Below are 24,690 nucleotides of genomic sequence, written 5' to 3' on the forward strand. Positions count from 1 at the left end.
TGAAAGGACCCCACTACCTGCATACAGATGCAATCTCATCCCACAAGTTGGGAGGAATGGGACAATAGCCTCCAAGATCCCAGGTCTGCCCGAGGATGCAGGCGGCATTGGGAATGGCCTAGGCACAAAACCTAGAGGCTTTGGTCTGGATTGCCAGGGCCAAAAACAGACCCAGGAACATGACCACACACAGGAGAGCTGAAAGATAGCCACGAGAGCTCCTGGCCTCCAGAGGCTCAGTGCTGGCTGGGATGTAGGAGGCCACCTCATCCGGCAAGGGTGGTCATTGGGTTACCTGGACATTTAGTGTGCTTGCTCCACATCCATATCGACTCTGCAGAGAGACTCTCTCAGCTCCTTGTTCAAGGAACATGGAGAACCTCACACTGCTGTCCTCCTCCATAGACGTCAGCATCCCATACAAGGGAACCTGCAACCTAGTTCCTGTCCTATTCTCATCTGTCACCCATACCTGTCCCTGCCCTTCTGGACTGCATGCTGCCACCTGACACACAGACTCCCTCAGACATGGCAGTGGACAAGCTGCTGCACTCGCTCATCTCAGCTCCAGCCCTTCACACTGACCTCTCCCTTCTTGATTCCCATCTATCCTCCTGATCATCCAGAAGCTCCAAATTCAAGAGGGCATGAGTAGTCCATGGTATTGGACCAGTGTCTGCTCCCCACCCAGGTGTAAGCACCACGGGACACCCCTGCTCCCAGGCTTACCAGAACACTCTTGGCCATCTCTGGACTTTGTGTTTCTAAGTGGACACGAATTAAGCAGGTGTCTCCCACCTGCTTGTGGGAAAGCGGCCTGGAGGACTTGCAGGTTGATTCTGAGAACTGTGGGGGATGGAACATCAGCAAACCCAGAAACAGAAAGCCACCCCAGACTGTCAGTTGGCTCTATGGGCTTCCAGCAAATATGTCCAGGTGCTGAGGCTTCTTATTTCCTCAGGTCGGAGTGGAATGGCAGCACATGCACAGCTTGAATAAGGTAGGTGTTTACCTCCTTTCCCTTGACCTGGGGGCGTTTCCTCACGATGAAATATTGTATTCCCAGATTCATGGACAGACACACGAGTGAGTGGTCAGAGACCTTGATTTCTGCAGAGCGAAGTGGAGAGAATTGTTAGGTGGCACTCAAGGATTATACCACAAAACACCCACAACCCCTGAGAGTCTCCGCCAGGCCCATCACACTTTGGTATTTTGGGGCCAAGGCCCACTTTCTCTTGGCTGTCAGTTATCCTGAGCCCACTGTGGATCATGTCTCCCCACTGTCTGATTGTCCTACTTACTCTCATCCTCAGACATCATATACAGCAGCTCAAAGTTGTCCACATCCTCATGCTGCAACAAATTTTGGTCCAAGGCCCTGCGGATGAGGCTTGTCACCGTCTCCTGAAAGGTCACCTGGATCAGGGTGGGACAAATGTCATCAGAGAATAGCTTTTAGAAGAGCTACCCAGAAGACTGTGGTCAAACATTCAGGAGAAATCTCAGCTACATATACAAGGGCACAATCTTGTTATCCTGCTACCTGAGTGTGTCCTCCATATACCACCTGGGTTCTTGCAATGTGCTACTAGAACAATCCTGGTACAAATATCTGCCCGTACCTGCCATCTCCCCTCCCCCTGGGGAGCCACATTCCACTCATGTCAAAGGACCAAACTGCCTATGCACAGACACACTCTCATCTCACTGAGATGAGAGCAATGGGCCAGGGATCTGCGCACCAAGTGTGATCTGGGATGCAGGCTGCCTTTGTGGGTGGAAGAGGCAGATGCACTGAAAATTTGGGTCCTGACTGCCACGACACAAAACAGACTCAGATACAAGAGTGTGCACTTGAGTGCTTCATGATAGCTTTGAGAGGCCCTGGCCTCTGGAAGCTCGGTGCGGGTCTGGTTGTAATGATGTACTTGACTCAGCACTGGCAGTCACTGAACATGTCTCCTCTGCAGCTGGACACCTGCAGCATTAGCGTGTCTACTGCACATCCATAGAAATTCTGCCAAGAACCCCTTTAGCTCCGTATTTACATACATGCAAAGCCTAACATTCCGAAGCTTTGGCATGACCCCCCAGGTGATCCCGACCCCAAATTCCTACACCTAGTCATGCTAAGGAGGTTCTCTTCCCTGCCACCAGGAACACATCCCCTCCTACACATGTGACAAGTCACTGCCACCTCCTCTGCTCCAACTTCACTCATTGAGAATACCAAGTTCTAGGCACTGCAGCCTGCACCCTGGACATATCTCTGCCTTCATCTGTCCACAGCACTTCCGTCTGCACTTCTGGCCTGCAAAACCCACAATACACAGGCCCACTCACCACTGAAGCTGGGCATGCTGATGCTCTCCCTCCTCAGGTCAAGCCCTTAAGACGGACCTCTCTCTTCTTTATTTCCCACCATAGCCCTGGGGTTGGCTGTGTCTCCTGCCTTCCACTGTGTGGACACCCAGGAGGCAGCCCTGCTGTCGGGCTTACCGGGATGCGCTTTGTCTCCCTCAGGCTCTGTCCCTCTAGGAGGACGTGAACAACGCGGCTGTCTTCCACCTGCTCGCTGGAGTGAAGCAGTGAGGAGCTGCTACTCACAGCTGCTGGGGTCCTGGATGCCACTGCCACAGAAGGTTCCAAGAACTGTGGGGGATGACAACATCAGCAAAGCCCAGCAACTGCACCCCACCCAGCCTGGCAGTTGGCTCTGTGGGCATTCTACAACATCCATCCAGAACCTGAGGTTCTTGTCCCCTTGGAGGATGTGGAGTGGCACCAGGAGTAAAGACTGAAGAAGGTGGCTGTTTTGGGAACAAGAGATCCAGCACCTGCTGGGTGGGGATGAAATCCCAGGAGATTAACCCCATGTTGCTGCTGAAATGTAGGTTCCTCCCACAAATGACAGGCAGGAGCTCATTCCTAAGCTGGTCCTGCCTGTAAGGTTCAAGGCTCTGAACCCTGAAGGGCTCCTCCGTGTTCTGATCATTTTCACCCTGGGTTGGGACCAAGAATGGTGGGTTCAAAATGGAAATGGTGACAAACAGAAAAATGACTTGTGCCAATACACTAGAGTCAAAGCACAATGGGACAGTTCCCATCAGTACAAACACACACACACACACACACACACACACACACACACACACACACACAGAGTCAGAATAGGAGTCCTGGGCCATTCATCAGGGATCAGACTAGAGGGCCTGCTGGGCTCACCTGCCCTGTGCTACTCACTGTTACTCTTGAGCTCCTCTGCGACAATCGCCAGAGGCTCTGGCGTCTAAGATGAAGCCTCACCCAGTGTATCCACAAAAGGGCTAGTTGGCCCCCCTGAGATTCCTGGGAGCCTGAGGCTCGGCATTGTCTGCAACCACAGGAGAACATCCTTCTCCCTCCAGTGGCTCCAACCAAGTGAGCTCGGATGGCTTGGTCAGTGAAGTGGGTGCCTGGATACCAGGGTTCCATGTTCTGTTTGATCCATTGTCAAGGCAATGATGTCATTTCCTGTGCCCATACCTGAGCCTCTTTTCACATAAGACCACTTTCAACAGCCCTATGGGCTGCCGATTTCTCCTCCATGCCTACCCATCTCAGGTGCGCAGGTGTTCACCAACAACTACCCAAACATCCCCACCAGCATCTGCCCTGCTTGGTGCCACTAGAGTTCCAGCTTGGAGCCTTCAAAAATGCATTCACAACCAGTCCTTCCCTCTCAGCAGCTTTTGGACCCTGGTCCCATCATTGTGCAACTCATGGTGTGCCCAGTCTTTTCTGGAAAGTAGGGTAGCATCTAATCTCTAGGGTTTATTGTGTCTATTGGCCCATAACACCCTCTGTTCTCTCTGAAACCAGAGATGGGACTCACAGGTGGCTAAAGCACAAATGTAGAGATGGGATAATCACAAGAAAGGGAGAGACAAAGAATGCACCCTAACTCCATCAGGCCTGTGTCCCACACAGGGACATGGCCAATGTCCGTCCCATCGTGGCTGCAGTTCCCTCTCTACACCATGGCAAGTTGGAGGGGACTGAGATGCAGAGGCTGCTCCCCTCTGCCATACAACTTCCCAAGGCTTCTCCTAAGATTTCAAAAGGGCCAAGTGTGTCTAGTGTTGGGGTCTCACAGAGACTCCGAGGTACCACAGCATCCTGCTGCCCAGAACCGGTTCACCCCTCACCTCAAGGGGGCTCAGCCTCTGGATTCATGGGAATTGAAGTGGGTACAGGTGATGGGATATCACCTCCAAGACTGAGTTATGCCAAGTCCATGACCCCTGTCTGCATCCCTGTCTCCAGCACCACTCCCCCCTCTCTCTTTCCTCCTCAGAGCAAACAAATCCATTTAGCAAGTGTGTCCTGTGATAAAGACATGACGGTCACCCATCCTCTCATTACAAAAACACTGAGGCTCAGCCAACATGGATGCTACAGGGAACACAGGCATAAACTCAGACTCCGATCCTCCCAGCCGAGCCTCAGTGGAGCCTGGACTCCCAGCCTCCTGAGTCAAGGAAACAGAGGTTCCTAGCCGAGCCACCTTGGATGCAGCCGCACACAAACTGAACTCATCAATGCCCCTTGCTCTCAGTTGTGAGTAAGAGGGGAAGTGGTGTTTCACAACCCTGGACATCAAGTGCAGTCTCCAGGCTTTGGGGTGTGCCCTGGCCTCTGTCTATCTGCCCAGGCTCTCCAACCCACACTGGCCTCTTACCCAACCTCCTCCTAGGGCCAAACTCAATCCTGCCTCTCAATTTCTGCTGCCTTCCCCAACACACTGCTCCCCAAAATGAGCAGGGCTGGCTCTCGGTTATCATGCTGGTGCCAGCAGCAATGCCACCCCACTGACATAATTCTGAGTCCCAACCTAGGCACTCCAGCTGTCTTTGCCACACCTGGCCTGTTTGGGCTCTGGCTCTTGCTCTTTTCTTTCATGTGCATGTGTTTTGAGGTTTTGAGTTTCTCCCACTGCAGAACTGCAGCTGTGGCAGGGTAGAGCTCATGAGGGTGACATTCTGAGCCACATCCAATCCCATCAGGACTGTTCACTGGGGTGACTGCTGGAACACAGTGATGAGTGAACACACGGGAGGTGGTTGGACCCACCTTGCCTCTGAGTGGCTTCCTTTCAGGACAGGAATGTAGGCATGGGAGCCCCTGGCGTGGGATGCTTTGCACAAGGCGTGACCATGGGCTCTCTTTCCTGGCAAAAATGGCTCCACTCAGCATGGAGAGCACTGTCATTCCTGGTGGCTAACAACAGCCCTGGACCCCAGAAAGGAACCCACACTCAAGATTAACGTCTGAGTGTGCGTGTCCTCGAGGAAATGAGGTCTCCTGATCCCAGGTGCAAAGGGGTAAGTCCTCTAACTCCAGGGGCCATGAAGGGACATCTGAGTTTCCCTCGTCCTTCTTTCCCTCTCTAACTAACCACAGTTAGGACCCTGGCCTCATTCCCCAGTGAGGATCATTAGGCTCCATAAAGGACAGTCTCTAAGATGCTCAGTGGACCAACACCCTCTGCACAACCCATAACCCTATTCACCCAAGAGGCAAGAGGATTTCTATTCAGGAAAACCAGGAAAGGGAGAGCCTTTCTCAAGGACACAAGGACATTAGTGAGTGAGGGAGTGATTAATGGATGGAGAACTATTTCCAACACCAACTTCCAGGAGCATATATGGCCCCCTGGAGAATTCTGCAGTGTGTTGGTGATTAAGGAGAACGTGTGAATTCAGGGGTCACTAGGTCCTCTCAGCCATAAGGAGGGAAACTGCCATAAAGGAACTAGGACAAGGGTGCGAGGAATGCTCACTGGTGGGAGATCGGAAGGAAGGAAAGTGTACTCATTAGAAAAGTGTCGCCTGAAAATTCTTAGCCAGCCAAAAGTCGTGCGAACTTGTGTGGGAAAAGAGTCTTTGCACAGTGATGAAGCTAAGAGCTCACATGATGGAACACAGCATCAACTGGGACCAAATCCAATATCTGATATTCTTGTAGGAAGAGGAGAGTCTGGACCCAGATACCAGGGAGACTGGGGGATACCGGATATGTGAGGTTGGAGCCAGGGCGGGATGCCCATATGGGAACCACAGATCGTGGGCAGCAATAGGAGAGTGGGCAAGGGCTGGGAGAGTTGGGGAGACAGTCCCCTTGCAACCTGGGAGGGGTTATGGCACTGGGACAGCCCAACACCTACTGTGTTGAGCCTCTGGAGCTCAACGGAAGACACTTCCTCTGTTGTCGGCCACCCAGTTAACAGAGTTGGGTTGCAGCAGCCTAGGACCCAGCTGAAGGTCTGAGCATGTTGGCCATGCAGGTTGGATCTGGACCACAGACACCCTCATCAGAGATTGTAGGGTCTCAGCCCTGAGGCAAGACAGGCACTAAGTCAGGCCAGGTGGGGAAACGGATAGGCACACACTCTGGGGCCTGGTGCCTGTGTTACTGGGAGCACTTCTGATCACAATTCCCTGATCTGCTGCCAACACAGGCTACAGAGGAGGGTACAGAAACACAGACCACGGATCTGCCCCACTCAGTGGGCCCAGGCCAACACCACACCCAGCAGCCTCCTGCCATACCCAATGAGTCTCAAAGCGGCCCCCTCTTGCCATCCTGAGAGCTCTTCCCTTCCTCATGTGCCAATAGCTCCCTACTGTCACTGGCAATATCTACTCTGTGAGATGTCAACATCCGTGGGTACTGTTCTCTCATCCCAGGACAGTGTGGTCCCACACACCCTGGTGAAATGGGCCACCTGGAGGCTGGACCTGGAGGTTGTTGAGGCTGAATGGCAGCAGTGGTCCTCTGGCACTTAATATTATTTAAGTTAAAAAAAAAACAAAAACAAAAACAAAAAACGGGTCTTGGTGCTCAAAAATGTTTGATTTGCATATTCTCATCCCCTAACCCCAATATTTTCATTATTTCCTCACATATGAAATCTTACTAGCATAAAGGTAATTTCGTATTAAACAAAGTGGATTGAAATAACATTGGTAAAAATAATCAATCACCATACTTTCAATTTTTGTTCTGCTTTCCTATTAGAAACCACTTGGATACAAGAGAACAGAGGACAGACTCATGGAAATGCTTGAAATGACAAGAAGCTCCCACTCAAGCTCAGCATTCAGTCCTGGACAGGGTAAGACCAGGCCACTTTGACATCTGTGCCAAAGAGTCTACCAGACAGAATCCTCTGACTGATCCCTGACTGAGCCATAGGAACTGGCTAGAAAAGCCTTCACATCCTCAATACATTCTTCACGTCAGAATACTTGACAACCATTGATATCCATCTCTCGTTAACTTGCTCCCCAGCCAACCATTCTTCAACAAATTCAAAGGAGTAACTCATGCAAGCACACAGAAAGGGGTGTTCACTACACACATCCATGTGCGAAAAAGACAACTGGTATTTCTTGTTTGGGCTATTTCAAATGAAATCCCTTCTGCATGACCTCCACAAACCAAAGGAAAATATTTGTGAAATTCCCACGTAGAAGACAAGATACACTTGCCAAGGAGGCAGTGGCAAGAATTTTGACACTCCAAATGTAGAGTGTGTGTTTAGGAAGCAGTCACAGTTTCCATGAGAGAGTCCCATGAAATCAATTAGGAAGATCCATGCTCTAGCCCTACCATGCAAGTGATGTGACTTGAAAGAGTCACTTAGTCTTAGTAACCATCATCACTAACAACTAAGTCAATGAATAAAGGTCCTCAGGTGCCAAGCTACAAAATGTGGGATGAGCATGGATGAGGATGGGTGGGAGAAGTCTCCAACTCTAACACAATTAGGGAAGGATGTGCTGACCTCAAGTGGCTGGGGGGCTGGGATCCTGCCACAGAGGGGGATTCCAAACCTCACATCCCCTGACCCAGGCCAGAAGACCAGGTAGAGTCCAAGGACCCTGGGGTGGCCCAATGGCAATAAAGGTCAAAAGGAACTAGGGATCTGCCTGGTCCCTCAATCCCCTACTCTGAGCAGGGCTGCATGACGAGGCCAGAGGCCATCCACAGCAATCTGCCTTTACAGGAAAACAGGGACTGCAGGCTGCCTCTGGCTCACTGAATCAGGGTGGTGTTTTCATAAAGCAAGACCACTTCCTCACATTTGACCAGCAGCTCATGTGTTGACAGCACAATGACTGACTTGACTCAGGCCCTGATGAATGAAATAGAAAATTCATAGCAAACCCATCTTTAGCTCTTCCACATCATCAGGGGCTCTGATTCAATTCCGTCCAGAAAGGTGTCTGAAATGATTTCTAAACATGCTGGGGACTCACCTCTGTGTGGAACTTTTCAGGAAAAAGGGGATCAAATCTCATGAAGCAACTCTTCTCTCTTCTAGCCCATGGGCAATGCAAGGAACCTGCATGATACCAGAGGCTCACTTCTCTCTTCTCGTGTCTTCTGGAAAGGATTCGTTAATGCTTCCTGCAAGGTGAAGCAGAAGCCTGCATCCCCAGCTGCACAGAAGTGTTTTAGGGCAGTGTCTCCCTTAAAACCCAAAAATAAAAAAAACAGGTCATTCAACAGGCACATGGATTCGAGTACATGTTCAATGATCCCTCCTCCCTGGAGCCTTCCACATGCCCATCTTCCACATTCACAGAGCAATGCTTGGCCATTCTCAAGACCAGGAGACCATGATGCTCATCACCAGGAAGTCAATAAGGAACATGAAGAGAGCAGCATGGATTGCAGAAGGTGGCACATCAAGGATCTTCAGCTCTGCTGCTAGAACACAAGAGCTTAACTTCAGTATTGACTTTTTGCCAACTACCAAGTACGATAGCAGTGTCAAGCCCAATATGCAGATATGCAAGTAGTAGGTGACACCCCGCATCCATTCACAAAAGTGGGCAACATCTGCATCAGAACAAGGAAGTATCTTACCCTTACTCATAAAAATCATCAGAAACAAAATAAAATGGATGCAAGACTTCTCATTTCACTATTAGGTAGCTGTTGGAATTCCCTATTAAATAATACCTCCTCCAAAATAAAAAGTATCTCAGACATGTGTCAACTATTCAATGGATGACATTTTAAAAACTATGGACTTTACTTAATATTTATGTATGCTATATCCCTGCCTAAGGCTCTATGAGAAAGGAGCACATAGAATTGGATCTTTGAAAATCTCACATTTGCTGATAAATATTACTGCTGATCTCAGGCATGGCGAAGTGAAAAGTGGGACTTTGGATATTCCAAGAATGCTATGTTGTGGGATTGGTGTCCCTGATTCATACATAGCATATGGTTTCTATGAAATCCAGTGAGGGAGCAGGAGTAACGAAGCTGATTGCACAGATGACCTCAGGGAATACTGACAGATAGGCCAAATGAAAAATATGCTCCAGCTAACCATTGGTATTTGGGCTTCTGATCCCAGTCCTGTTTTTAAAAAAGGTGCAGACAGGCAGTGTTCATTAAAAACTGTCTACCATGTAAAAGTGGGTAATTTAAATGGCATCTAGTTACACATCTGATAGAATGGTCTGGCAACATATGAATTTCATTCTAACAACAACAACAACAACAAAACATAGAAAATGAGACATAAAGATAAAACCTTGTCTTCACCAGGATGCCTAAAAATAGGTTTTATTTGGCTCATGCAAATAAATATCTTTCAATAGAATTTCTGATTTCTGAATGAATCCATTCAACTTCATACTGCACAGATCACAAGGTTTTCTTTACAGAATATTCTCTTCTTCTTCTTAAAGCCTCACATAGAAAATGTCTCACAGGACATAGGAGGGGAATGACCCAAAGGATGAGAGAATGGCTGGAACCGTTCTCAAATGTGCCCATGTAGCCTAAAGTTTGAAGGCATCTAATTGTACTCTAAAACAATTATGAACCTATTCGATCCATTATTAATAAATATCACCACTTTACCACTTGAACCAAATCACAGAAAATTGGAAACAGATGATCATTGGCTTTGATACCTTTACTTCTGTTTCATTACTCAGAGTCGATCAACTCTATACTTCAAGTGACACAGATTTATTACAGAATGCCTAAGATCCTAAGGATCTATTTTAGCTCAGCCCATGGTATTGCTTCATTATTTTATTATTTTGTAAGTAATAAAATATAACTTCATGTTGGATGATATATTCAAGCCATGAATATATCATCCAACATTGTTCTTCCCAAAATATTAGCCCAATTTCTGCGCGCGCTCACTTACTGTTCAGGAATTTTACTAATTGTTTGAAGGTTCTAGAGGACCTGTTAGACTCCTAATGGACAAACCATACAACATACTCCAGAGAACGGACGAGTGCCATAAGAAGAAAATAAGGTCAGCCTACAGCAATGGGCAGCTGCCTGCCCTCGGCTGGGAGGAGCCCTGGCCATGGCACCAGGGCTGCTGGGCAGCAGAAGCCTCCACAGCCCTGCAGGGAGCCTAGAGCACAGCTCTGCCTAACCATGCTCAGCCCTGGACAGATGCACATGAGTTCCCATCACAGGCTCGAGTGTGACAGTCCCAGGTGCATGCCTGTCATGCCAGCCACCAGGGAGGCTGAGGCAAGAGGAACGTTTGAGGTCAGCCTTGGCAACTTAGACCCCAAGGCAAAGGGGAAATACTTTTACAGGGGTCTCTGAGGGTGTAGCTCAGGTAGGTCACTTGCCTCACAGGCTCAAGGCCCTGGGTTCAATCCCCAGAACCCACGTACACACAAAAAGTGAACTTGGAATATTGTTTAAAATGATGGATCAGGTACACACAAGGACTTCAATATGACCTCTCAGAGGAGCTCAATTTGAGATCAGACTGAACAAAAGACCACCTGGACCATTGACTCAGTGTCTGAAACCCTCTGTGAGCATGGGAAGCACTGCTGGCAAGACACCAGAGGGCCAAAGCACTTGTGCCCCCTGCAGGGGTGTCTCTTGTCTACCGCCAAAGACTGTTCCCCTCCTGGGGCAGCTGAGAGCAAGCTGGGCCTTGGAGCAAGGACTAGTGCTTTAGATATAGACTATGCAAGCAAGGGGCAATGTCTTTAATAAAACTAAAATTAAAAAGTCACATTGAAAAAATTTTAAAAAGAAGAAAATAAGGTCAAGTAGAGGAAGCCCATTTTCACAGGAAAAAATCCCCCAGTGAAAAGCATCAGAATAGATACCAAGAAAAATACCAACAAACACATTGTGCTCCCACTATGTATCTACTCAACATGCAAAAGTTAGAAAGCTAGATAATACAATCCTGGCCACAGGTAGAGCTATGCAGAAGAGCCACCTGGCAGTGCTTAGTCAAAGAAGTAAACATGCACACTTTGACCTAGAAATTCCACCTGTGTGTAAACCAGGCGGTGCTTAAGCAGTTTCACAAGGGGACATGCACAGGGAAATTTATCCTCAGGTTCTTATAGAGTTGTCTGTGCTTACAGGGAGTTGATGGTTGTCAAGATGCCCACAGCTGCGAAAGTCAAAAGCTAAAAAAATAATAGATGCCAACCTGGATATATTAATAATCCCGTATCTATGATCACCTTCATAAGGTAGCTTACCAACTTCTGTGTGGAAGTGTGTTTCTCCTTGGCCCTTACACTGTTGTGGAGACCACTAGGAGTTCAGCTTTGTGCAGGATCATCTGACCTGGACTTTTGGCAAGACCTGTACAGCCCTCACACATGCTCAGATGCTACAGGACTTTTCAGACCAGTCCAGACAACAGTAGGCATCCATTCATTGTCTGCACTCTACAGATTCCTAGATGCACGACATTCATTACCATCAAATGCAGAATTTTCATCAAAAACTAATATATATATCATTCCAATCTGAATCAAGAAAATCGGAAATATCCCCAAATCCAAAGAGTGGATCCCCATTGTGATGCTACAAGTTGAAAATTCCACAGCTGACCTCATGGGATGGTTCACAGTCAAAAGACAGCTGCATGAAAAATATTACATGACCTTCCTGCTATGTGAAAAGTGGCATGTGAAGTACACATGCATGTCTTCCTCAGACATGGGTTCATTTGCAAGACACCTTGTGCAATTGAAAATACTCCAAAAGGGGAGAAATCAGAACCATGTCTCCAAAGTATTTCAGCAGAGACCAACTCCATCTGTCTATCTATCTCTCAGTGAGTGTGTGTGCTCTTGTGTGTGTTTGTGTGTCTTTGTGTTTGTACCATCATAGCTGATACTTCATTGCCCCCATTGGAAAACTGACTCAGATAATGCCATCTGCCAAACTCCTAAAAACCAAAGTTCTTGCTGACAGAATGAAACATTCCTTCCTGTTGGTTTGGATGTGTCCTTTAGGAATCACTGCTACATTTAGTATACTCAAATCATCACAGTAGATCAGGTAACAAAAACATATATATTTTAAAATAATAATAATATATTAATGGAAACAACAAATACAGGATAGAGTAACAACTGTGTTACTAAACAAGGTCAAGGACAATGGCAAACTATAGATTCAAACTTTGAAGAAAATAGTAATCAATGTAAATATTCCTGGGCTGCCTCAGCCCCGCCCAGGCACACAGCAACAGAATGGTTTTGCAAGCATCCTCAGGAGGGCAGGAGCCTTCTTTGCAGGACGAGAGGGAGGTTGAGGCTCGATCCACCCATCATTCTTTTGGGAGAGGCTCCTTTTCCTCAGCACAAAGTTGGATTTTTTGTGAGGATTCTTGGCATCAAATACGTTGGCCTCTGCTGGAATCCTCAGCTCTGGGGAGAGAGGGGTGTACAAAAAGAAGGTGGCACTCAGGAGGTGCTCCCTAGGACACGCCAACATCTGAGAGCCTGTGCCAGAAAAGGCCAGAGCCACACACCTGAGAGCTCTCCAATTCAGCACCAATACCAACAAAGACAGCCTCCACAGTCCTCCCTGAGGAAGAACTAGGCAGAGCACTTCAACAGACCTAATGTCTGTTCCTACCGAAGGCTTTGGACTCCAGAATATCTCAGGTCCTCTTGCATCTGCCAAAGCACACCACTAGGGTTTGCATCTGAAATCTCCCACAAAAGGCTCCTGTGCCGAAGATTCAGTCCCCACATGAGCCATCTTCATAGGTGGGTTTGGAGGGAAGCATTGGATGGTGAGTGCTCTGATGTCAACATGAAATTCTCATTCAAGATGAATACACTACTGGGGGGTGGGAGGGACTGGAAGAAAGGTTGAGCATGGTTGGAGTAAGACCTAAACAGGGTTGTGCCCTGGGCAACAGTACCTTGTTCCTGTTGGCTCCACTGAATCCTCATTCTCCAAGGAGAGGTCCTCCCTCTCCATCTTTCTCTCTCTCCCTCTCTGCCAGCCTCGTTCTCTCTCTTCCAGTCTATGCCTTTGTGGCAAGGGCTGAGGAGCTCTCCACTGCCACACACTAGAGCTTTATGGACAGCCTCAGTGCACAACCAAAGAGAAAGCTATGAAACCCAGAGAAAAAAGGCCTAGGATTCCTCCTCTGAGTTATTTTCCTCAAGTATGGCCACAGTGAGGACAGGCTGACCAGCACGGATACCACGTTAGAGCCATGCTTCTGCGTTGGTGGAGCCCGCCTCCATGTGAACCAGGCTTCTGAGAATGGAGGCCACATTCCAAATACTGCCCTACTGAGAACAATGGTTCCAAAGACCAGCAAAGGGACTGCTTCCCTCCAACATGGCGTATGGCCCAGTGGTGCCATGACCCCGAGTGGGGGAATACAACAGCCGCTTCTCCTTCCTCTGAACATGTGTTTCCTGTCGCCCTCCTCTAACCTAGAGCCTGTTCTCCATCCCTTCTGGGTTGGATGTGGAGATCTCTGCTATGAATTTCTTAGGCTACCAAGGCCCCAGACAGACTTCCTCTTCCATAGACTCTACTAACCTAACAGTAGGTTAAGATAGGAGACAAGTGATCCTAGAACTCATAGGGATGGTGGTCTTCAGGGTACATAGGCTGGGATAATGGCTGCTGTGGTGTTTGGCTCACAAAAACCAACCAACCAACCAACGAAAAAGCGCTGGCATTATTATCAGATGAGCTCTGTGGCTACGTGCTCAGGAAGCCCTCATCTGACTTTAGTTAGGGATCACAACCTGGCTATTGTGATCACTCCTTGCCTAGTGGACTCAGGTGCGTAAGACCATGGAATTTATGCAAAAACAGATGATTCAGGCTGTCTCCCAGGCTGTGTTTTCTGTTACTGCTTGCTAGAATCCTGGCAATGCTCTGCCCAGGCAGTGGTTTTTTGGTCACACAGAAGGCTTTCAATAGTACTGCTTCAGTCCACAAAATGCCAGTTCCCTCTTTAGCCCATGCATTCCCATGTTCCTTTGAAACCACTCCTATCCCAGACCATGAAAACATACTGCTCCTGGAGAGAGGCTTTCCTCCTCACTCCTCAAAGATGTCAGCTTTGGATGCCTGTTCATGTCCAGGGGAGGGCACCTGGTGGGGAGCCGCAATATCCACCGGGGTATACCATTGGACCTCAAGACCTTCCACCAGCAGAAGTGCAGTTGGCTTTGTGCACGAACCCAACACACCTGTTGGAGTGTTCTTGGGGGTCAGAGACTACTCTTTGTTGCTAAGAGTTGACCTGAGTCCACATCCTGACCCTTGCTCTCTGCTATCTGATTGTCTCACTTACTCTGACGGCGAGAGATGATTTGGCCCAGCTCATAATCCTCTGGAGTCTCCTCAGTAAGGAAGTGTAGGTCGAGGGCGCTGCGGATGACGACAGGAGCCCTATCGTGGCAGGTCACCTGGAGCAGCATGGGAGACAGGCCTTCAGGAAATGGGCCTTGAAGTGACTACTCAAGGACAGTGGGCAGGGGCATTCTGGAGGCACCTCCACTCTAAATACAAGGGCAACATCCATGACCCTACTACCCGAGGCTGACCTCCTGCTCATCGTGTGGGCTCTTCCCACAGGCTACTAGCCCAATCCTTGTACATAGGACTTCCTGGGCCTGCCATTGCTCTTTGTGGAGCTGCACTCCTCTCGGAGTGAAAGGACCCCACTACCTGCATACAGATGCAATCTCATCCCACAAGTTGGGAGGAATGGGACAATAGCCTCCAAGATCCCAGGTCTGCCCGAGGATGCAGGCGGCATTGGGAATGGCCTAGGCACAAAACCTAGAGGCTTTGGTCTGGATTGCCAGGGCCAAAAACAGACCCAGGAACATGACCACACACAGGAGAGCTGAAAGATAGCCACGAGAGCTCCTGGCCTCCAGAGGCTCTGTGCTGGCTGGGATGTAGGAGGGCACCTCATCCGGCAAGGGTGGTCATTGGGTTACCTGGACATTTAGTGTGCTTGCTCCACATCCATATCGACTCTGCAGAGAGACTCTCTCAGCTCCTTGTTCAAGGAACATGGAGAACCTCACACTGCTGTCCTCCTCCATAGACGTCAGCATCCCATACAAGGGAACCTGCAACCTAGTTCCTGTCCTATTCTCATCTGTCACCCATACCTGTCCCTGCCCTTCTGGACTGCATGCTGCCACCTGACACACAGACTCCCTCAGACATGGCAGTGGACAAGCTGCTGCACTCGCTCATCTCAGCTCCAGCCCTTCACACTGACCTCTCCCTTCTTGATTCCCATCTATCCTCCTGATCATCCAGAAGCTCCAAATTCAAGAGGGCATGAGTAGTCCATGGTATTGGACCAGTGTCTGCTCCCCACCCAGGTGTAAGCACCACGGGACACCCCTGCTCCCAGGCTTACCAGAACACTCTTGGCCATCTCTGGACTTTGTGTTTCTAAGTGGACACGAATTAAGCAGGTGTCTCCCACCTGCTTGTGGGAAAGCGGCCTGGAGGACTTGCAGGTTGATTCTGAGAACTGTGGGGGATGGAACATCAGCAAACCCAGAAACAGAAAGCCACCCCAGACTGTCAGTTGGCTCTATGGGCTTCCAGCAAATATGTCCAGGTGCTGAGGCTTCTTATTTCCTCAGGTCGGAGTGGAATGGCAGCACATGCACAGCTTGAATAAGGTAGGTGTTTACCTCCTTTCCCTTGACCTGGGGGCATTTCCTCACGATGAAATATTGTATTCCCAGATTCATGGACAGACACACGAGTGAGTGGTCAGAGACCTTGATTTCTGCAGAGCGAAGTGGAGAGAATTGTTAGGTGGCACTCAAGGATTATACCACAAAACACCCACAACCCCTGAGAGTCTCCGCCAGGCCCATCACACTTTGGTATTTTGGGGCCAAGGCCCACTTTCTCTTGGCTGTCAGTTATCCTGAGCCCACTCTGGATCATGTCTCCCCACTGTCTGATTGTCCTACTTACTCTCATCCTCAGACATCATATACAGCAGCTCAAAGTTGTCCACATCCTCATGCTGCAACAAATTTTGGTCCAAGGCCCTGCGGATGAGGCTTGTCACCGTCTCCTGAAAGGTCACCTGGATCAGGGTGGGACAAATGTCATCAGAGAATGGCTTTTAGAAGAGCTACCCAGAAGACTGTGGTCAAACATTCAGGAGAAATCTCAGCTACATATACAAGGGCACAATCTTTTTATCCTGCTACCTGAGTGTGTCCTCCATATACCACCTGGGTTCTTGCAGTGTGCTACTAGAACAATCCTGGTACAAATATCTGCCTGTACCTGCCATCTCCCCTCCCCCTGGGGAGCCACATTCCACTCATGTCAAAGGACCAAACTGCCTATGCACAGACACACTCTCATCTCACTGAGATGAGAGCAATGGGCCAGGGATCTGCGCACCAAGTGTGATCTGGGATGCAGGCTGCCTTTGTGGGTGGAAGAGGCAGATGCACTGAAAATTTGGGTCCTGACTGCCACGACACAAAACAGACTCAGATACAAGAGTGTGCACTTGAGTGCTTCATGATAGCTTTGCGAGGCCCTGGCCTCTGGAAGCTCGGTGCGGGTCTGGTTGTAATGATGTACTTGACTCAGCACTGGCAGTCACTGAACATGTCTCCTCTGCAGCTGGACACCTGCAGCATTAGCGTGTCTACTGCACATCCATAGAAATTCTGCCAAGAACCCCTTTAGCTCCGTATTTACCTACATGCAAAGCCTAACATTCCGAAGCTTTGGCATGACCCCCCAGGTGATCCCGACCCCAAATTCCTACACCTAGTCATGCTAAGGAGGTTCTCTTCCCTGCCACCAGGAACACATCCCCTCCTACACATGTGACAAGTCACTGCCACCTCCTCTGCTCCAACTTCACTCATTGAGAATACCAAGTTCTAGGCACTGCAGCCTGCACCCTGGACATATCTCTGCCTTCATCTGTCCACAGCACTTCCGTCTGCACTTCTGGCCTGCAAAACCCACAATACACAGGCCCACTCACCACTGAAGCTGGGCATGCTGATGCTCTCCCTCCTCAGGTCAAGCCCTTAAGACGGACCTCTCTCTTCTTTATTTCCCACCATAGCCCTGGGGTTGGCTGTGTCTCCTGCCTTCCACTGTGTGGACACCCAGGAGGCAGCCCTGCTGTCGGGCTTACCGGGATGCGCTTTGTCTCCCTCAGGCTCTGTCCCTCTAGGAGGACGTGAACAACGCGGCTGTCTTCCACCTGCTCGCTGGAGTGAAGCAGTGAGGAGCTGCTACTCACAGCTGCTGGGGTCCTGGATGCCACTGCCACAGAAGGTTCCAAGAACTGTGGGGGATGACAACATCAGCAAAGCCCAGCAACTGCACCCCACCCAGCCTGGCAGTTGGCTCTGTGGGCATTCTACAACATCCATCCAGAACCTGAGGTTCTTGTCCCCTTGGAGGATGTGGAGTGGCACCAGGAGTAAAGACTGAAGAAGGTGGCTGTTTTGGGAACAAGAGATCCAGCACCTGCTGGGTGGGGATGAAATCCCAGGAGATTAACCCCATGTTGCTGCTGAAATGTAGGTTCCTCCCACAAATGACAGGCAGGAGCTCATTCCTAAGCTGGTCCTGCCTGTAAGGTTCAAGGCTCTGAACCCTGAAGGGCTCCTCCGTGTTCTGATCATTTTCACCCTGGGTTGGGACCAAGAATGGTGGGTTCAAAATGGAAATGGTGACAAACAGAAAAATGACTTGTGCCAATACACTAGAGTCAAAGCACAATGGGACAGTTCCCATCAGTACAAACACACACACACACACACACACACACACACACACACAGAGTCAGAATAGGAGTCCTGGGCCATTCATCAGGGATCAGACTAGAGGGCCTGCTGGGCTCACCTGCCCTGTGCTACTCACTGTTACTCTTGAGCTCCTCTGCGACAATCGCCAGAGGCTCTGGCGTCAAAGATGAAGCCTCACCCAGTGTATCCACAAAAGGGCTAGTTGGCCCCCCTGAGATTCCTGGGAGCCTGAGGCTCGGCATTGTCTGCAACCACAGGAGAACATCCTTCTCCCTCCAGTGGCTCCAACCAAGTGAGCTCGGATGGCTTGGTCAGTGAAGTGGGTGCCTGGATACCAGGGTTCCATGTTCTGTTTGATCCATTGTCAAGGCAATGATGTCATTTCCTGTGCCCATACCTGAGCCTCTTTTCACATAAGACCACTTTCAACAGCCCTATGGGCTGCCGATTTCTCCTCCATGCCTACCCATCTCAGGTGCGCAGGTGTTCACCAACAACTACCCAAACATCCCCACCAGCATCTGCCCTGCTTGGTGCCACTAGAGTTCCAGCTTGGAGCCTTCAAAAATGCATTCACAACCAGTCCTTCCCTCTCAGCAGCTTTTGGACCCTGGTCCCATCATTGTGCAACTCATGGTGTGCCCAGTCTTTTCTGGAAAGTAGGGTAGCATCTAATCTCTAGGGTTTATTGTGTCTATTGGCCCATAACACCCTCTGTTCTCTCTGAAACCAGAGATGGGACTCACAGGTGGCTAAAGCACGAATGTAGAGATGGGATAATCACAAGAAAGGGAGAGACAAAGAATGCACCCTAACTCCATCAGGCCTGTGTCCCACACAGGGACATGGCCAATGTCCGTCCCATCGTGGCTGCAGTTCCCTCTCTACACCATGGCAAGTTGGAGGGGACTGAGATGCAGAGGCTGCTCCCCTCTGCCATACAACTTCCCAAGGCTTCTCCTAAGATTTCAAAAGGGCCAAGTGTGTCTAGTGTTGGGGTCTCACAGAGACTCCGAGGTACCACAGCATCCTGCTGCCCAGAACCGGTTCACCCCTCACCTCAAGGGGGCTCAGCCTCTGGATTCATGGGAATTGAAGTGGGTACAGGTGATGGGATATCACCTCCAAGACTGAGTTATGCCAAGTCCATGACCCCTGTCTGCATCCCTGTCTCCGGCACCACTCCCCCCTCTCTCTTTCCTCCTCAGAGCAAACAAATCCATTTAGCAAGTGTGTCCTGTGATAAAGACATGACGGTCACCCATCCTCTCATTACAAAAACACTGAGGCTCAGCCAACATGGATCCTACAGGGAACACAGGCATAAACTCAGACTCCGATCCTCCCAGCTGAGCCTCAGTGGAGCCTGGACTCCCAGCCTCCTGAGTCAAGGAAACAGAGGTTCCTAGCCGAGCCACCTTGGATGCAGCCGCACACAAACTGAACTCATCAATGCCCCTTGCTCTCAGTTGTGAGTAAGAGGGGAAGTGGTGTTTCACAACCCTGGACATCAAGTGCAGTCTCCAGGCTTTGGGGTGTGCCCTGGCCTCTGTCTATCTGCCCAGGCTCTCCAACCCACACTGGCCTCTTACCCAACCTCCTCCTAGGGCCAAACTCAATCCTGCCTCTCAATTTCTGCTGCCTTCCCCAACACACTGCTCCCCAAAATGAGCAGGGCTGGCTCTCGGTTATCATGCTGGTGCCAGCAGCAATGCCACCCCACTGACATAATTCTGAGTCCCAACCTAGGCACTCCAGCTGTCTTTGCCACACCTGGCCTGTTTGGGCTCTGGCTCTTGCTCTTTTCTTTCATGTGCATGTGTTTTGAGGTTTTGAGTTTCTCCCACTGCAGAACTGCAGCTGTGGCAGGGTAGAGCTCATGAGGGTGACATTCTGAGCCACATCCAATCCCATCAGGACTGTTCACTGGGGTGACTGCTGGAACACAGTGATGAGTGAACACACGGGAGGTGGTTGGACCCACCTTGCCTCTGAGTGGCTTCCTTTCAGGACAGGAATGTAGGCATGGGAGCCCCTGGCGTGGGATGCTTTGCACAAGGCGTGACCATGGGCTCTCTTTCCTGGCAAAAATGGCTCCACTCAGCATGGAGAGCACTGTCATTCCTGGTGGCTAACAACAGCCCTGGACCCCAGAAAGGAACCCACACTCAAGATTAACGTCTGAGTGTGCGTGTCCTCGAGGAAATGAGGTCTCCTGATCCCAGGTGCAAAGGGGTAAGTCCTCTAACTCCAGGGGCCATGAAGGGACATCTGAGTTTCCCTCGTCCTTCTTTCCCTCTCTAACTAACCACAGTTAGGACCCTGGCCTCATTCCCCAGTGAGGATCATTAGGCTCCATAAAGGACAGTCTCTAAGATGCTCAGTGGACCAACACCCTCTGCACAACCCATAACCCTATTCACCCAAGAGGCAAGAGGATTTCTATTCAGGAAAACCAGGAAAGGGAGAGCCTTTCTCAAGGACACAAGGACATTAGTGAGTGAGGGAGTGATTAATGGATGGAGAACTATTTCCAACACCAACTTCCAGGAGCATATATGGCCCCCTGGAGAATTCTGCAGTGTGTTGGTGATTAAGGAGAACGTGTGAATTCAGGGGTCACTAGGTCCTCTCAGCCATAAGGAGGGAAACTGCCATAAAGGAACTAGGACAAGGGTGCGAGGAATGCTCACTGGTGGGAGATCGGAAGGAAGGAAAGTGTACTCATTAGAAAAGTGTCGCCTGAAAATTCTTAGCCAGCCAAAAGTCGTGCGAACTTGTGTGGGAAAAGAGTCTTTGCACAGTGATGAAGCTAAGAGCTCACATGATGGAACACAGCATCAACTGGGACCAAATCCAATATCTGATATTCTTGTAGGAAGAGGAGAGTCTGGACCCAGATACCAGGGAGACTGGGGGATACCGGATATGTGAGGTTGGAGCCAGGGCGGGATGCCCATATGGGAACCACAGATCGTGGGCAGCAATAGGAGAGTGGGCAAGGGCTGGGAGAGTTGGGGAGACAGTCCCCTTGAAACCTGGGAGGGGTTATGGCACTGGGACAGCCCAACACCTACTGTGTTGAGCCTCTGGAGCTCAACGGAAGACACTTCCTCTGTTGTCGGCCACCCAGTTAACAGAGTTGGGTTGCAGCAGCCTAGGACCCAGCTGAAGGTCTGAGCATGTTGGCCATGCAGGTTGGATCTGGACCACAGACACCCTCATCAGAGATTGTAGGGTCTCAGCCCTGAGGCAAGACAGGCACTAAGTCAGGCCAGGTGGGGAAACGGATAGGCACACACTCTGGGGGCTGGTGCCTGTGTTACTGGGAGCACTTCTGATCGCAATTCCCTGATCTGCTGCCAACACAGGCTACAGAGGAGGGTACAGAAACACAGACCACGGATCTGCCCCACTCAGTGGGCCCAGGCCAACACCACACCCAGCAGCCTCGTGCCATACCCAATGAGTCTCGAAGCGGCCCCCTCTTCCCATCCTGAGAGCTCTTCCCTTCCTCATGTGCCAATAGCTCCCTACTGTCACTGGCAATATCTACTCTGTGAGATGTCAACATCCGTGGGTACTGTTCTCTCATCCCAGGACAGTGTGGTCCCACACACCCTGGTGAAATGGGCCACCTGGAGGCTGGACCTGGAGGTTGTTGAGGCTGAATGGCAGCGGTGGTCCTCTGGCACTTAATATTATTTAAGTTAAAAAAAAACAAAAACAAAAACAAAAAACGGGTCTTGGTGCTCAAAAATGTTTGATTTGCATATTCTCATCCCCTAACCCCAATATTTTCATTATTTCCTCACATATGAAATCTTACTAGCATAAAGGTAATTTCGTATTAAACAAAGTGGATTGAAATAACATTGGTAAAAATAATCAATCACCATACTTTCAATTTTTGTTCTGCTTTCCTATTAGAAACCACTTGGATACAAGAGAACAGAGGACAGACTCATGGAAATGCTTGAAATGACAAGAAGCTCCCACTCAAGCTCAGCATTCAGTCCTGGACAGGGTAAGACCAGGCCACTTTGACATCTGTGCCAAAGAGTCTACCAGACAGATTCCTCTGACTGATCCCTGACTGAGCCATAGGAACTGGCTAGAAAAGCCTTCACATCCTCAATACATTCTTCACGTCAGAATACTTGACAACCATTGATATCCATCTCTCGTTAACTTGCTCCCCAGCCAACGATTCTTCAACAAATTCAAAGGAGTAACTCATGCAAGCACACAGAAAGGGGTGTTCACTACACACATCCATGTGCGAAAAAGACAACTGGTATTTCTTGTTTGGGCTATTTCAAATGAAATCCCTTCTGCATGACCTCCACAAACCAAAGGAAAATATTTGTGAAATTCCCACGTAGAAGACAAGATACACTTGCCAAGGAGGCAGTGGCAAGAATTTTGACACTCCAAATGTAGAGTGTGTGTTTAGGAAGCAGTCACAGTTTCCATGAGAGAGTCCCATGAAATCAATTAGGAAGATCCATGCTCTAGCCCTACCATGCAAGTGATGTGACTTGAAAGAGTCACTTAGTCTTAGTAACCATCATCACTAACAACTAAGTCAATGAATAAAGGTCCTCAGGTGCCAAGCTACAAAATGTGGGATGAGCATGGATGAGGATGGGTGGGAGAAGTCTCCAACTCTAACACAATTAGGGAAGGATGTGCTGACCTCAAGTGGCTGGGGGGCTGGGATCCTGCCACAGAGGGGGATTCCAAACTTCACATCCCCTGACCCAGGCCAGAAGACCAGGTAGTGTCCAAGGACCCTGGGGTGGCCCAATGGCAATAAAGGTCAAAAGGAACTAGGGATCTGCCTGGTCCCTCAATCCCCTACTCTGAGCAGGGCTGCATGACGAGGCCAGAGGCCATCCACAGCAATCTGCCTTTACAGGAAAACAGGGACTGCAGGCTGCCTCTGGCTCACTGAATCAGGGTGGTGTTTTCATAAAGCAAGACCACTTCCTCACATTTGACCAGCAGCTCATGTGTTGACAGCACAATGACTGACTTGACTCAGGCCCTGATGAATGAAATAGAAAATTCATAGCAAACCCATCTTTAGCTCTTCCACATCATCAGGGGCTCTGATTCAATTCCGTCCAGAAAGGTGTCTGAAATGATTTCTAAACATGCTGGGGACTCACCTCTGTGTGGAACTTTTCAGGAAAAAGGGGATCAAATCTCATGAAGCAACTCTTCTCTCTTCTAGCCCATGGGCAATGCAAGGAACCTGCATGATACCAGAGGCTCACTTCTCTCTTCTCATGTCTTCTGGAAAGGATTCGTTAATGCTTCCTGCAAGGTGAAGCAGAAGCCTGCATCCCCAGCTGCACAGAAGTGTTTTAGGGCAGTGTCTCCCTTAAAACCCAAAAATAAAAAAAACAGGTCATTCAACAGGCACATGGATTCGAGTACATGTTCAATGATCCCTCCTCCCTGGAGCCTTCCACATGCCCATCTTCCACATTCACAGAGCAATGCTTGGCCATTCTCAAGACCAGGAGACCATGATGCTCCTCACCAGGAAGTCAATAAGGAACATGAAGAGAGCAGCATGGATTGCAGAAGGTGGCACATCAAGGATCTTCAGCTCTGCTGCTAGAACACAAGAGCTTAACTTCAGTATTGACTTTTTGCCAACTACCAAGTACGATAGCAGTGTCAAGCCCAATATGCAGATATGCAAGTAGTAGGTGACACCCCGCATCCATTCACAAAAGTGGGCAACATCTGCATCAGAACAAGGAAGTATCTTACCCTTACTCATAAAAATCATCAGAAACAAAATAAAATGGATGCAAGACTTCTCATTTCACTATTAGGTAGCTGTTGGAATTCCCTATTAAATAATACCTCCTCCAAAATAAAAAGTATCTCAGACATGTGTCAACTATTCAATGGATGACATTTTAAAAACTATGGACTTTACTTAATATTTATGTATGCTATATCCCTGCCTAAGGCTCTATGAGAAAGGAGCACATAGAATTGGATCTTTGAAAATCTCACATTTGCTGATAAATATTACTGCTGATCTCAGGCATGGCAAAGTGAAAAGTGGGACTTTGGATATTCCAAGAATGCTATGTTGTGGGATTGGTGTCCCTGATTCATACATAGCATATGGTTTCTATGAAATCCAGTGAGGGAGCAGGAGTAACGAAGCTGATTGCACAGATGACCTCAGGGAATACTGACAGATAGGCCAAATGAAAAATATGCTCCAGCTAACCATTGGTATTTGGGCTTCTGATCCCAGTCCTGTTTTTAAAAAAGGTGCAGACAGGCAGTGTTCATTAAAAACTGTCTACCATGTAAAAGTGGGTAATTTAAATGGCATCTAGTTACACATCTGATAGAATGGTCTGGCAACATATGAATTTCATTCTAACAACAACAACAACAACAAAACATAGAAAATGAGACATAAAGATAAAACCTTGTCTTCACCAGGATGCCTAAAAATAGGTTTTATTTGGCTCATGCCAATAAATATCTTTCAATAGAATTTCTGATTTCTGAATGAATCCATTCA

The sequence above is a fragment of the Urocitellus parryii genome, chromosome Y, assembly GCF_045843805.1.
Source record: "Urocitellus parryii isolate mUroPar1 chromosome Y, mUroPar1.hap1, whole genome shotgun sequence".
NCBI lineage: Eukaryota > Metazoa > Chordata > Mammalia > Rodentia > Sciuridae > Urocitellus > Urocitellus parryii.